This window comes from Triturus cristatus, chromosome 4_1 (assembly GCF_964204655.1).
Source record: "Triturus cristatus chromosome 4_1, aTriCri1.1, whole genome shotgun sequence".
Lineage (NCBI taxonomy): Eukaryota > Metazoa > Chordata > Amphibia > Caudata > Salamandridae > Triturus > Triturus cristatus.
In genome coordinates this window covers 111,530,261-111,546,849 of record NC_140585.1, presented here as the reverse complement: position 1 = coordinate 111,546,849, position 16,589 = coordinate 111,530,261, and the positions used below count along the sequence as shown (strand labels likewise).

Genomic DNA, 16,589 nt, shown 5'->3' with positions numbered 1-16,589 from the left:
GCAACACTTCGAGTTGCTGCCTGTGAAAGTAAAAAAGAAAAGAAAGAAATACATAACTCTACTTTCCTGAAAATCACAAAAAAGAAAATTACAGTTTACTATATTTCCTTGTACTTGAAACCACTCTCTCGCTGAGGCTTTTTGTCTCTTCAACAACATCTGTAGCAGGCTCCTGAGTTTGACTTTCCTGGACTACTTAAGACATGCCATCCTGTGGATCATGTCGAATAAGATCCCTATATTCACCAACCTCTGAGATGGCCAGAGGGACATCTTCTGCCAGTTTATTAGGAACCCAAAGTTGTCCAGCATCTGGCCTTTTAACTCTGTGTCCCTTATTGACTGGCTCTGAGTTGGAGATTAGATTAAAAGAGCATCTAGATATGGGTGGGCTACCACCCCAGGGCAAGGGGAAGACATAAGACAGGATCCAACGTCTGTAAAACCTCTGGGACAGGTTTTCAGCCCAAAACTTAACACTTGAAACTGCCAGTGATGGCTCCCGACAGCAAACCTGAGGAACATTATTTGGGGCAGAGCTATGGAAATGTGCAGGTTGGCATCTTGTAAGTTGATTTGTATAGGAACATTATCCCAGGATATGAGAGTACTGACCTGTTTCAGTGTGTTCGTCTTGAAATTCATAGTTAGGATATACTGGTTCAGCAATGTCAAGCTTATAATCATTCTGAATTCTCCTGAAGCCTTCTGAACAAGCAAAACCCTGTGGGAGCAACCCAGATCCAGAGACAGAGTGAATCGCTTCCGTTGACCTGTACAAAGGATATACTGTCCCAGAGGGCTTCCATCTTTATCATATTCCTGGGCCAAACCGTCTGAACAAAATGGGGGACTTAAAAATCTAGAAGTAATTCTATGAAGTATCACTAAGAAACAAGCTGCTGAATATGCATATATGATATTAAATCTCCTGATATTTGATAACAAAACTGCAGATGACCTCCCACTGGCCCCGTAGATGTTACAGAATAGTCAGAACCTCAGTGTTTTTTTTTGCCTCTCCCGGCTGATTGATTTTCCTTAGGCTGAAAACAGTTCTTATTGTGGTAGAAGTCAGTCTTTTGACTCATGCTCATATTTCTTCCTGCCTCTTTTCCAAGATTTCTGTTTGTGACAAAAAGGTGTAATTTGCTTCTGACTCTTAAATGATTTAAGCTGAAGTTCCTAGTACTTACCATCAGAGAGTTTAGTCCCCAAGAAGGGCATTCTCAACAGACAGGTTTTTTGGGCTGCTACCAGTTCCTAAGGTGCAATCGATGCCTGGCAGCAACTGAGCTTGCTAAAGCCATGACCGATGCTCATAGGTTGTCAAGCATAACATCCAACAATAAATGAAACTGGTTCTCAATTTTTCCCAATAGATTTGAGAAATCCTTACAAGCTGGAATGCAGCATGAGCGAGAGAAACTAAAAGTCCTTGCTTAAGGATTAAGAGACATATATCCAACTGATCCCTACACTTAAAGCAAGACTAAGACCTTTATGAAGTCTCTTGCCTGCGCCCTCAGCCTTTGAATCTGCAGGGCTTGAAAGGCCACAATTCTCAGTGAGTAGGGATGATTTACCCAATACATACGCTAGAAGGAGGTCCACCACCCATCATTGAGGCAGTACAGCCTCTCCTTTTGCCAAAGGATCAGGTTTCCCCCATGAATATGGGAACTGAGACTCTGGCAGGGTCCTTCCATTCTCTCTTCAAGATATTTTAAAAACTAGTGATCACAGGCACCCTGGGAGAAGAGGGCCTTTGGAATTGATGAAGCTGCTCCCCACTTGTGCTTCACTTATCCTCCTCCACAGGCAGCTGAAGATTGTGAGAGAGGTAGGAGACCACCGACTTCAGCTTCTCTATCAAAATACATTTCCATCTAGGATCAGACAGATCAACCAGAAAACCTGCCACTTCTTCATCATTCTCTGGAGAAGCCCAGAAGGAACAGGAGAACAGACCTAGAAGCAGGATCTCCAAGGAGACAGGAGAATCCCGAGGCAATTAAATCTTGCAGCAGCGTTTATGTGTCTCAAAAAGGCACCTCAAAATCTTCTGCAGATCCTTATCAGACACAGAGGAAACCCCAGATCCCTCGCCCCTGTTCTTGACTCAATGTAGGTATCTCTCAGTGACAGGAGACTTCCTGAGATGCTTCCCCATTATAACCACAAGCAGGCACCGGTGAGACGGTCCACTTCAATACCCACCTGGGTCCATAACTGAGAAGCCCACCAAGTGCTCGATCAATATTAAATGACACGCAAACATCCAGACCCCTAAGGTTTCTCTTAAAAGAGAGACTCTGTAAGTTCCCAAGGGGCAGGGTTTACTCTGATGCATATATTCTGCCCAGCACTCAAAGCCAAGGTTTCACCCTTTAACAGTTTTTACTTGCAAAAAGGCAATCTATATTGTTTTAGCTGCCAAGATGCCACTTTCTTTATGATGTATTCTGTATATTGTACTGGTTTAATGGTGTTACTGTATTGATATAATTTTATGTCACCTTAGAACTTGATCTTGTAGAATAACTCATCCTGTTTAGCTCACTATAGTTTTCATGCACTGTCACTTTCTAGTGCCATATATCACCCTTGCTCTTGCAATGTAGCTGCTCAATGGTTCAAATCGTGATTATTTCTTTTATTTTTTTAACTTTAAATTTTTTGATGTACTTTTATGATTGTGCATGTAACCGAAATAAAGCTTATTTGTATTTGAACTGTCTTTACTCGTGCCCTCCCTTTCCTTCTTTACTTTTTCTTTTCAAGAGGAGCATATTAGAACTCTAACAGAGTAGAAAGGAAGCTACATCAACCATAGGGACCACATATTCAGACACTACCCCTCTGCTCACTGCACCGAGAAGTATGTTTTAACTACGTGGCACCCCTGGCTATCAAGAAACTATCTAGAATGCAGCACCACTATACAACTCCCAAAAGAACGAAGGCTGTATTTGACATGGATGTATGTCGTTACAACGCACACTTTTACAACGCATGCACTTACAACGCATTTTTTACAACGCAACATCCACTACAACGCATTCCATTACATAGCATGACACTACAACGCATTTTTAAAAACTACCTTTACAACGCATTCCATTACATCGCATACTACCTTTACAACGCATACCATTACAACGCATAATATTACATTGCATTTAAGGTAAGTATTGGATAGTATAGGGGTAAAAATTACTATTCTAACTCCAGGGGGTGCAACAGTAGGGTAAGTGTTGGATAGTATAGGGGTAAAAATTACTATTCTAACTCCAGGGGGTGCAACAGTAGGGTAAGTGTTGGAAAGTATAGGGGTAAAAATTACTATTCTAACTCCAGGGGGTGCAACAGTAGGGTAAGTGTTGGATAGTATAGGGGTAAAAATTACTATTCTAACTCCAGGGGGTGCAACAGTAGGGTAAGTGTTGGATAGTATAGGGGTAAAAATTACTATTCTAACTCCAGGGGGTGCAACAGTAGGGTAAGTGTTGGATAGTATAGGGGTAAAAATTACTATTCTAACTCCAGGGGGTGCAACAGTAGGGTAAGTGTTGGATAGTTAGGTGTAATATTATGCGTTGTAATGGTATGCGTTGTAAAGGTAGTATGCGATGTAATGGAATGCGTTGTAAAGGTAGTTTTTAAAAATGCGTTGTAGTGTCATGCTATGTAATGGAATGCGTTGTAGTGGATGTTGCGTTGTAAAAAATGCGTTGTAAGTGTAGTGCGTTGTAAAAGTTGCGTTGTAAAGGTTGTTCCCCATTTGACATAAGTAAGAGAAGCGGATTGTAGCCCACCATCCCCTCAAAGCCACAACAGGGGAGCGAAGAGGACTCTTGAACCCCGAGCCGGTGTACTGCCACCGCGGGTAGATTTAAACCAGCCCTTAACAAACATTAGGAGCAAAGTTTAACAACATAAAATAGAACATTCTAACCACTAAACAGTGTCAGCGATATAGGGGACTCAGGGGCTCTTTAGAATGGCGGACGGACTTGAGTCCATCCGCCATCCTTTGGTAAACTGGGACCGTCCGCAATACATGCGGCGGTCCCGCATACCAAATCAGGATGCGACTGCCACCATGGCAGTCGCATTTTGGTTTTTAACATTGCGGCGGATGCTGCTCACAGCAGGACCCGCCGCAAAGTGAAAAACCATGTTGTGCATTTCATTGCACTATGTGACAGGCACCACACGGTGCCTGACAAGTAGTGTTGTGAAATGTAGGGGGTACCATGTGTACCCCCCAAGTGCACCCTCACCTCCCCCAACACATGGTGGCCCGCAATGGCCCCCCCTAAGTAATCCCTACATGCCTTTCAAGAAAGACCTTCAATTGCCACCATCATAATTTGGTGGACGGTGCCTGCTAGGCACTGCCACCATTTTATGGTCCCTGGACCGTCCGCCAGGCAATTCGAATGATTGCTTATGGCAGACAAGTGGCGGACGGTCTTTCCGTCCGCCGCGGTCAGGAGACGATTCCCCCCGCCATCCTAATGCGGCAGGGGGAAACTCACAGATGGGAGGACCGCCACCGCATGGCTGGCGGTGACGGTCCTTCCACCATCCTAATCGACCCCTCAGTACCCCCTTGCAAAGCCCCACAGCTGATAAGGGCACAACAAAAGAACAGGTAGTTCTGGGAAAAGCCGTGAATTTATGGGTAAATCCCTATTCCAGGGATAGAAAGAGAAAACAGCTGTAGGAAGTGTGAGCAGCACTTGAGAATGGGCACATTCTCTCATTAAGGGAGCAATGGGAGGAGGGAGGAGAAGAGGAGGAAATACCACATTTCATTCCCAATTCATGTCCTTTCCTTGTTGAAGCAAATGAAAATAGAATTAACTAATTAGATTGTTATTTTTTTACAGCTGAAGTGAAGAAATGCACAACGAGGGAAGATTGTAGAAGCGCCCGCGCAATCTTGATATTTCACTACAACTGTTGTTCTCGTGACTTGTGCAACGATAAACCGGTGATGCAATGAGGAACTTCCAAGTAACAGCCATCATAGATTCGGAGCAAACGACAACAGTTAAACAACTTGGTCTCCGAGTTTAACTCAAGCGTGCGATATATTTCTGCCCTCATGTCACGAATACAATTGTCTATTTTTCTTTGTCACAGAAATTACGTTATTGAATAAGTATTCCCTTGTTTTTTCTGGTAATTATTATTATTCCTGGCATTTCCTTTTCAGTGGGATAGAAAGCCTTATAATGCTGATAAAGCTGATGTCAACAATATATCTAGCATGTTTCTTCAAAGACCCCTCAGCTTGTTTTCTTGAAATTTGCAGATTCCAATTCTATCATTTTAAATGATTATTTTTCTGCACTTCTTTTCTGCTTCTTCTCTGTAACAGTTTTAACTCTTGAAAGTTCTTTCTGACTGCGCAGTTGCTTAGACAATGTAGGACTTGTATTTTTCCCCAAATTATATTTTCTCCAAAAACTTAGCTTTTGTGATTAAACTCTCATTATTAACCTGCAAAGAAAGTCATTGTCTTGATTCAGACTATATGAGCATGGTAGCATGGTTGAATGAATGGATGAGTGGGAAATGTAAGAATGTGTCAAAGGATAAGTATCTAACTGAGAGCCTGTGAGTGAGTGCATGAATTAATTCATAGATAAATTCTCGAAGAAGTGACTGCATGGATGCATGGTGGATGAAACTGGTGACCATAAATTGATCGATGGATTAGTGAGTATAAGCATAGCCTCTCCCAGCAGTTTATTATAAAATACTACAAATTACCAATATTATGTTAGTTCAATAATCATAGCAGGACAGGTCACCAAAGTGCCAAGAATGCCCACAGTATATAAAGACTGACTACCATGATGCATGTGCAAGCATATGTTAGAGGTGAGCAACACTGCCAAGAATGCCCACAGTTTGCCAAGAATTATCACAATTACATGTTCAGATTTGTCCCATCACTCAGGAATCCTTCATGTATGGTCAGGCCTGCTCCATCACTCATTATTCATAACAACGTACTTAGATTCCCCCGTTACTCAGTAAATAGCATGTTGATGTTTGTCCCACATGTGTGTCCCACACCTAATTAACCTTGACTGAATGCTGCGATTTGGACTCGCAAACCTAGAGCATCTGTTCAGATTCACACCAACATTAGTGCTATTGGAAGTGTCATTATCTTGTACACATTGTTAATCCCTGAGTTAAATAATGGGCAAGGATAGGATGTGTGTGATAGTTAAGGTTTGGAGGAGTTGGAGATTTGCCATAAATTGGCAGGACTCAAGCCCAACAACCTGTGGCTCCCTTGCCTCACTTTAAGGTGAGAGAACAATCGGGGGCTTATTTATGAGAGCCCTGCTTCATGTGTGCACATAGTAAAGTGGTACATGTGTGATGCATGGCTCTCATAAAGATATGGAAGCCATGGAAAGCCACCCTCATAAATCATGAGTAAGTTGACACAGCGCAAATCGCAGAGTTGTCTTACTCTGCGCCCAGAAGGCGTTCCATGGGCGTCGCGTTGGGTTTTCCTGTGCAACACCCAAGGAATTTGATGCTGCCCTAGATTTACAAAGTGATGTAAACCTCCAGAAGCGTCAAATCCATACGCCTTGCAAGGTGAGGTGTAACAAGGAGAAATATGTTAATTTCGCCTCATTTTTTCCTCTTTCTATGTGCGCTGCATTATGCAGCACACACAGAAAGAGGAATGCGCCTCTTAGGATTGTGTTTGTGGGGGAAGGTACCCCTTCAGGCACAAAAACAATGCTCCCTGCAACAGAGACACCTTGCACCATGGTGCAAGAGTGCTGTCATGTGTCCTAGGGGCCGATTACGATGGCATAACACGGCGGTGGCGACCGTCACGCCATCGTAACCAGATTTACCCACCGCCAGATTACAATGGCGGGGGCAACGCAGCAGACAGAAAGTCCGTCCGCCGCTTTTCCGCCAGTCGGCAATCGTCCCGATTGTCGGCTGGGCGGACCTGGGCCTCAAAATGGTGGCGGTGCCGAGCAGGCGCCGCCATCCATATTAGGAAGCTGGGTTTGTCAGGACTTTCCATGAATTTCTGGCAGAGAATTGCTTTGGGGGCCTGTTATAGGGCTCCTGGCCGGCTGGGGGGTGGACGACTGCACTTGGGGGGTACCTATGGTACCCCCTACATTGCCATGCCCAAGATGGCAGTCACCGCCTGGTGCCATCCACGTTGTGCATGGGAATGCACAACAAGGCACTTTGGCATTGCGGCGGTTGCTGCTCACAGCAGCACCCGCTGCAATGTCAAATATGCGGAATGCGACCACCAGGGCGGCGGTCGCATCCTAATTAGCGGTGCAGGACCGCCAGATGTCTGGTGGCCGGTTCCAGCACCGCGAGGATGGCAGGTGGACTAAAGTCCGCCCGCCATCCTTATCAGCCCCCTAGTTAGGCCTGGAAGGAAATACTGCCATTTTACATATAGACGGGTCGTTCCTGAAATTTCCTTCACTTTTACACCATGATTTCTGACACAAATTTGCATCCATGAAATTCTGAATTAGTTTTTCGGAAACTATACTTGCTTACAGAATCAACTTCGCAAGAGCACTATCATGCTACCTTGACACCATGTACAAGGTTTATACACACATTGTATGAATGTTCTTAATGTTTTTGAACATTTGGCGACATACCTATCTATAACACTCAAACAATGACAGCCTGATCAATATCTCAGTCCAAGGCAAAGATGCCTTTTGTTATAAAAAACATCAATTTCCGGGTGTTGACAGAGGAGCATTCTGTAGTCATTTGCAGGGTCTCTACACATTTATGCTTTGGCCCAGCAGTCTGCTGATAAGTCCAGCTCGTGACCAAGACAGGGTCTATATTCATTCCTATCAGATAATGGGGTTGGATCATCCAGTATGGGGATTCATGGCAGAACACACACACACACACTATAAACGCTTAGGTTAGGTACAGATAGTAGGAATATGCTAGATTGCGATATATTTTTTTATATGCTTGCATATATATGTTGTTTAGGCACAATGGTGGAATTTTTTATTCTGTTTACTGTCCTGAAACTTTAATTTGCTGCTGTCTATTGATCATTGCAGCAGATATATTTTATACAAGAATCACGTTGGTTCAATAAACATTGACAACGTCCCTCTGTGTACTCTGTATATATTTCTCTGAGAGAAAGAGAGCACGAGTGACTGAGCAAAAGGGCTCTAGATCTGTTACCAGGAATCCTGAGGGATCAAGGTTGTTATGTTCAGTGGAGGCCAGAACCATTTGCTACCTGTCTAGGTTTGGGGGTGCTCATGGTGGCACTGTGAACTAGCTGGCCTATAGGACAACAAATCCTGAGGGGGTGCTTGGAATCATTCTGGCACCATCTCAACATTTATGCTGTCTACAAATGCGCAATTCCTACTGTATAATAGAAACTACACAACAGTGCCTACTGCCACAACGGCGCCAGCAAAAGCAGAAAGGACAGGAATGCACTGTATTGCTTAAATACGGTGCATTTCTGCCCTTTCATTGGTGTAGATCAGTGCAGCAAGGTGCCTTGTGGCACTACAATAATACTACTAACTTACAACAAAAAGCAATTCACAAACCTACATGTGAAGGTCAATGCCTCTGCCTCTTTTACATGTAAAAGTTATACATTTTAGCAGTAAATGCGGGAAGGACAGGGGGAAGTGGCTGGTAAATGGGGAAAACGTACTACTAAATAGGAGGAATTAGAAGAAGTTTAGGAAAGATTAATAAGGAATTTAGAGTTGGACATGCAACCAAACCCACAAAAGAGTAAGCCTATTGCTATTTACAAACTGCACTTCTATAATTACTAAGAGTTAAAAACAACCAGAAACAGTAGTACTCCTGCTCAGACCTGGTGTAAGGCCAGCACCACACACGGCCAACCACTGGTACGGCAACACCTTCCCTCAAAAATAATGGACAGGGACTTAAAATAAAAACCGATAGGAACTCATGTTAAATGAAATTACCTTATTTTAACCTTTTAAAAATACAAATACATGTAATTTAATATGATATGAAAAACTATACATATATATTAAAAATAATTATTAGTTAATAATAAAGTATTAATAACTAATAACTTTTTAAAATTAATATAACTTTAATTACAAATAATTAAAAACACTTTATCAATATTTTGTAGTGATTTTTATTACACCATACGTCCATATAAATGTTATACTGTCAGTGGGCTTTTTTGCATATTTAACATTATTTTAATTTAATTTAATGCATTCAAAAGAATTATAAACTTTGATTAAGAAGTATGTTAATGTTTAATAGACTTTTATTTTGTTTTACATGTAAAATTCATATGTTAAATTAATTTCAACTTATATTGTAATCAAAATATTTTTACTATTTTTCTTTTTTATATTTAATAAATTTCAAATCGTTCCCCTAAAATTTATAACAGGGACATTTCCATCCTGATGGCAGATATCTATGTCTACATGTGAAGAGTTGCAAGGAGTAACTTTGCGCTTGTAAATTAGGCTCTATCCTCTTCACTTTTGAGTAACTTTACACTTGCAAATGTTGACTTGCCAAAAGTGTCAAAGTTATTCAAATGTGTATGTTTAACCTTACACAATTAGATTTACTCATGTGTAAATTTACCTTTATGAATAGCCCTCTAGCAATCCAATGCTGCAGCCAAAGCAATCAGGTAAGCGAAGTTCCGAAGTGTGCCATGGGACTTGAATCACAAGTAGAGGTCTATGCGGCCAAGGCTCCAGGCAGAGAGACAGGTGAAGTGGAAAAAGGATAACTACTTATCCAACGGAGGATACTATCCCAGGCACCTCATACACTGAACCAAATTAACTAGTGTCATTTCCATGTGATGCAGTGCATCCCTCACCAGTCTGCCTTTCAAGGCTGAAGGGATGCAATGATCTGAGTATTGTTGTCGATTGACGTCCATTTTGTATTTGACTCGTGGCAGAATGTTTTCCACAAGAGAGGAAGTAAGCAAGCACTTTCATATATGTGTTAGCCCACACTGGACAAGCTGATTTTAGGTACAAGTGTGGCCTGCTTTCTAATCCCTGGGTGACCACTTGGGCCTGACATCACCCGTCTCCCCAAAGTGATGTAGGAAAGACATCTTCTGGTCACAGGAATCAAAGTTTTGCACTAATTACGTTGTCATGACTTGTGGTGCACCGTCCCATGTCCTATATTTGAGGTCATAACCTTTCCAATTGATAACGTAATAAAGGACTCCCTTTCTTACCTTGGATTGAAGCATATCATATAGTTCATGTTCATTCCCACTGATTGTTAATGACTCATTTTAGACTGAAACCTGTGTTTATATGAGTAGGTTTTAGTAAAGCTAAATGATAGGATGAAAAATTAGAGTGTTAAGTATGGACTGCAACTTAAATGATTATCTCATCAATGTAATCGGGTCTCCTGAAGCGAGGCTGTAACTCTCAGTTTCTCTTCAACTGACTTTATTTGTTAATAACCTGACCTTATCTTTGATGCAACACCAGGGACATTAGAGGCCTGATTTAGAGTCTGTGGATGTGGTTACACTGTCAAAAAACAACTGTTCAACCATCCCCTGCATTGGTGGTTCACACACCCAATTTAGAGTTTGGCAGTTTGATGAACGGAAATCACCAGTCTGTCACCTTACCTCATTACTTACTATTCATCTGTTGACTTGGGTATATGCATGAAATGGTGGGTGGTCCAACAGAAAACCAATATGCCGCCTGCCATATTTACACTATCATTTCTGTCGATGGAAACATGGCAGTTTAACCTGCGCACTTGAGCAGGAGGAAGAAAAGGATAAATAACCAAGCCCAGCCCACAACCCTGATACTACCTACTTTACAAAAAAGTGGCATACCTGTGGTAACAATCTTTCTGGCGAATACTCTACCTGCAGATTCCTCACCTGTAGAACATCAGTTGTTAGAATGGAACCATAATACTTGAAAGCCCTCAGATCGCTGGTAGGGGATGCTGACTTCGAAATGATGCCAGAAGTGGTATCAGGTGGCATCTCTAAACCTATCTCATGCCCATCCCAGCAGAGCAATGTCAGTTTTGATCCATTTTTTCCCTGCCTTCGAGGGGAAAGGCTGGAGTGACATAGACAGAGTAGTAAATAACCAAAACATAAACTAGGATCTTAGTAATTTTACCTATAACACATCAAACAAAGAGGTAGGCAGATCGGTGAAGAATCTGCAGGTAGAAAGAGGATCTACCAGAAAGATTGTTACCGCAGGTAAGCAACTTTTACATCTGATGAATACTTCTACCTGCAGATCCCACACCTGAAGAGTGGATTTCAATGCAATACCTTTCTCCTGGAGGAGGGATAAAGAATGGTTAAACATGGAAATCCTGTATTTGGACACCCATATCGCTGCCTTGCAGATCTCATAGAAACGCCTCGACAAGCACAGATTGGAGGATTTGGGCCTTGTAGGATGCTCACTGATCTCGTCTAGAGAGTCCTTCTTGGCCAAAGCATAGCAGGTCTTCATGCAGACAATAATCCATCCCGAAAGCATTCTTTTGAGCACAGCTTTACCTTTTTTGGCATGATAGTCCCCAACAAACCAAATACAAGGAGATGGACAGAGCGCTGAAACTTTTCAGACACTCACCCCCAGTCACAGATCTGAGCTGAATCCATCATCATTCTTTAGCTCACTTTGCCACCTCAGTTCAAACCCAGCTATACGCAAATCAGTCTTGACACTGTGCCTCATGGGAACAGTCCAGGCTGAACTGCCAAGCCAGGTTTCTGGGTAACACCCTTCATCAGCCAGGCTACCTTGAATCCAGTGGCAAAGTGAGCAAGGTACCCACATGTGGAGAAGTGTGGCTCAATGGTTAGAGCGGCAGACCCTGATGCAGAGGTCTGGCCCGGGACCAGGGTTCAATTCGCGGGCCTTGGATTCAATTTCCCTGTACCTGATAATTCTCGCCTCAGTGCCTATTCTAATCATGGGTCCCACTCTGCAACTCTGGGCAATAGCTTGCTTAATCTCCACAACGGCCCCCACAGCGCTTGGATGCCTGGCTTCGCCTTGGGGGTACCCGGGAGTGGACATCTCACAGGAAAACCAGGAAGGGTTCCACAGCGGTATGAATAAAGCGCCACAAGACCCCTGGGTAGAAGTGCGCTATATAAGTACAAACACATTTACATCTGGGCATACCCTGCCAACTTAGGGCGAAAAGTGTAACTGCAACAAATGATGGACGGAATGCTGAATGATTCAAAAATTCTCCCCCAGTCAAGAGATCTGGGTTAATTCCATCTCTCTTTTGCCCACTACCCCACCCCAGTTTGGACCTAGACATATGCAAATCATTCTTGACGCTGTGCCTCATGGGAACAATCCAGACCGAACTGCCAAGCCAGGTTCTCCCTGGATCGGAAACAAGTGTCCTGGGACCGGTTTCGGGGTATGTCATCCTTCCTCAGCCAGGCTAGCTTGAATCCAGTGGCACAGTGAGCAAGGGACCCATGTCTGGGCATACCCATCCCACCTAGTGACCGTTACACATTGTGTGGAATAAAGTTGTAACATAAGAGCAAATGCACGACCCTCGGGAGGGGATGGCAAACTGAAAAGTGAACCAACTGCCCTAGATAGCTTGATTCTCCGCTTTACTATGTTGGGTCTCTAAAAACCAGTTGAGCTGAAAACCACCCCCAAATAAGAGACTGCGTTAGTAGTTGGGAGACTTTTTGTTTCTTCCAATATAGATATTATTGGGATACTCTTGGGGCCACAAGCCAAGACAAAAGATTTGGAAAAAATAGTCAACATGTCAAGTGTGCCCAAAAATTTCACAAAAGAGTGGACCGATAAACGCAAAGCTCTGGGCATGCGTGCTAATAACACCACATTGTCTACATATAACAAAACTGGGCATGGCTTGCCAAGCACTGACGGAGCATCTGATGTAAATGCTGTTAAATTTATGCCAAGCTTATTTATGTACATGATGAGCAGCAAAGGAGCCAGCACACACCTTGTTGCACCCCTCACCCAATATGGATCTCCCTTATAAGTTCTCCACTCCGTCCGAACCTCACTCTAGCCAGTGTATTTGTGTGTTTGAATCTAAAAATATGTACAAGTGACAAATCCATCCCCACCTCTAATACAATTTGCCATAGCCTTTACCAATTCACGCAGTCAATGGCCAAGGGGATGTCCATGAACACTAAATACTTGGTGTTGCATTTTGCCATGGTACATTTACCCAGAATAAAGCTAAGTTCAGGCACTGCTCATGTGTTCCCATGTGTTTTTGAAAGCTGTATTGACATGGATCAAAAAATCTTATTGTCTTCTACCCACTCAATAATCTTATTAGATAGGGCTCTTACAAAGACTTTGGCTTGTATGTCTATGACGGAAATTGGGTGATAGCAACTGGGTGAAGATCGATTGTCCTTCTTGAATATTGGTACTATTGTTGATGAGGCCCATGAGTCTGGTAAGGATGCACAATTTAAATTATTGAACACGTTAGTCAATGTGAATGTCCATAAACTGGTGTCACACTTTATTAGGTTGATGAGTATGCCATCTGGACCAGGTGGCTTTCCGCCTGCGCTTTGTTGTATTGCAACTAAAACTTGTAGGGTCCCATCCACAGCAGGATTTGGCTCTGGTGTCTTGCTTGCACATGTGTCCAGACTCCATGTGGAATAAATTGGGGGAAATGTGCCTTTCGATGCTTCACTGCTTATGTTGTAGGCAATCAGCTTCCAAGTTCTGTTGACTGATGTCAAAGCTGAGGCCGAATCCTAAATAGATTTGCGACTATTTGGTTGCTGCTGACTTCGCCAGTGTGAGAAGTTGGCTCGGTATATGATGTCCACCAATTAAAGTGGGCACCTTGCACCAGTCCAAACAACCCTTATGATGTATGAGGTCAAAGATAAACTTTAGAAAGCTATTCTAGTGGTAACTGTGGAGAGCAGCCTTCAGGCTTAATCTTGAAGGAATGTAAAGCAGCTTGTTTTACCAGAATATCACCCCCTGAATGACTAAATGAAAGGAGAACCACACAGTAGTTATATAAAAATATGTATTTATTAATATACCAGTCTCTACTATCCTCTACACGAGGATAGAACACAAAGCACACAAAACTGGATCAATAGAATAGTCGTAATTAGCACAATAAACAGTGGGCTCCAGAGGAGACTGAACAATATACTAAAATCTGGTATAACAATGACGACCTGAATAGACACAGGTCCTAGAGCACATAGAATTGCTGGGACCCCAAGGACCAACCCAAAGTAGTGAATCAATGCCAGTTAAATTTTCTTTGTTGGCCATCTGCCTTCTCCAATGATACCGCAAAGGTAGCATTCATTTTGTCACATCTTGGTGGCACAGCGGCCACATGGTCAATTCTATTTGTGGAACAAAAAGACCTGATACTACATGATTTTCATAGATTCGAAGAAACAATGCGGAAGTTATTCGCTAAACATCAGCTCGTACAAGTAAGTGATAACAAACTGTTGAACTTACGCCAGGCTAACAAGGATTTGTTGTCCTATATTACATCTTTTCAAAGATTAATAGCAGAAACAGAATGGCCCAACGAAAAAAGAAGGTCATTGTGCTATTGCGGTCTTCGGGGCAAGCTAAAGGATGTGCTTGCTCGGATTGTTGATCCTCCCACTGACTATGCAGAATTAGTTGATTTGATGGTCCGATTCGACCACCGTCTTGGCAAACAAAGAGGTGAAAAAAACGTGTGGAGAATCAACACGATTAGTCATAGTAAATCATGAAAAGAAAGAGGCTACTTGTTCTAGTTCTGCTTCTGACTCCATGGAACCTATCCAAATCGGTAGTATCAGGGGACTCCTATCCAAGGATGAAAAAGACCGGAGACGTTGGTTGAAACTTTGTCTCTATTGCGGTCGATCTGGGCATTTCGCTCGAGAGTGTTCTTTTAAAAGGTCCCCTAGAAAAGCAATAGGTCTTACTGAAGGTTTACCTTCTGTTGAGGACAATGACCAGTCAGGAAACTCCCTGGCCCGGTAAGGACAGAGGCCTCCCTATCAAGCATATTCAGCAATATGGCCTTTTGTCATTATTTGGCTAATACTACGACACCCACACCATGACATCTAACCTTGACTGTGACATTGCTTTTTTGCCACCCAATTAGGAAAGTTATCCCTATTTTGTTAGACTCAGGGGCTACAGTGAATTTTGTAGGCATAGGACTGGAAAAAACTCTTAATATCCCCACCATCCAAAAGGCCACTCCTGAGCAATTACGGGCTATTGATAGGTCCAAATGGTCCTCCGTCTAATTTTTCATCAGACAGAACCATTGACTATGATTTGTGCTGACGGGCACACCAAACAGATCCAGTTTGACACCCTATTTTTAGAGTCATATTGGTAATTCCATGGCTTCAATGACATAATCCAAAAATTGACTGGACGAAATGCACGTTCACACTAGATTCCCCACTTTGAGGTGCATGCTTGTTACACAAATAGACAACAACCCATCACCCCGTTGCAGTGTGCCTCTACGCTTAGGGCTATGGAGTCAGAGGCTGAGAAGACTGAACCAGTTTCTCTACCAACATTATATGAGGATTTCCATGATGTTTTCTCAGAAAAACAGGAGACCCAATTACCACCCCACCGGTCTTACGCATCGATTTACTGCCTGGAGCAACCTTGCCCTGCAGTCGGGTGTATGCTATATCTGAAACAGAAACGTGTTATTTTTTAGAATACCTGGATGATTTATTAATGAAAAGCTTCATAAGACAATCCACCTCCCCTGTTAGTTCACCTCTCTCCTTTGTCCCAAAGAAGAATCATGAACTCCATGCCTGTATAGATTAACCCGTGATGAACAAAGTCACAATCAAAAACATGTATCCTCTTCCCCTAATACCATTATTATTGGACCAGGTGCGCAATTCAACCATTTTCACAAAACTAGATCTTCGTGGTGCATATCACCTTATGCAAGTAAAAGATGAAGATGAATGGAAGACTGCCTTCTGGACCAAGTTTGGTCTCTTTGAATGTATAGTGATGCCCTTCGGCTTGTGCAATGTTCCTACAGCATTTCAATTCTTCATCAATGAAGTGCTGCAGGATTTCGAGGACATCTTTGTAATTGTTTACATAGATGACATCCTCATTTACTCATCTTCCTCTGAGGAACACATAGGGCATGTTCAGGCTCTCCTACAGTGCATGAGAGAACATCACCTGTTTGCCAAATTAGACAAATGTGTCTTTCATGTGACGAGCATTGAATTCCTGGGGTATGTGATCTCACCCAATGGTATTGCTATGGATCAAACTAAAGTGTAAGCTATACTGAAACGGGAAACACCTCGATCCCTACGAGATATCCGACAATTTCTGGGTTTCGCAAATTTTTATCTGCGTTTCATTCCCAAGTTTTCCATGACTGTCTCTCCAATAAACCATCTGTTAAAAAAAGGGGTTGAATTTCATTGGTATAGA

The 16,589-nt window shown here is 42.7% G+C and overlaps 1 long non-coding RNA gene across 1 annotated transcript in view; it reads left to right on the top strand.

Moving 5' to 3' along the window:
* The window catches only part of LOC146844056 (uncharacterized), a 113,745-nt gene extending 108,220 nt beyond the window's left edge, over positions 1–5,525 (top strand). Inside the window, exon 4 of the long non-coding RNA XR_014981120.1 lies at positions 4,899–5,525. This is a non-coding gene — a long non-coding RNA (uncharacterized LOC146844056). The remainder of the gene's footprint in view (positions 1–4,898) is intronic.
* The last annotated feature ends 11,064 nt before the right edge of the window (positions 5,526–16,589 follow it).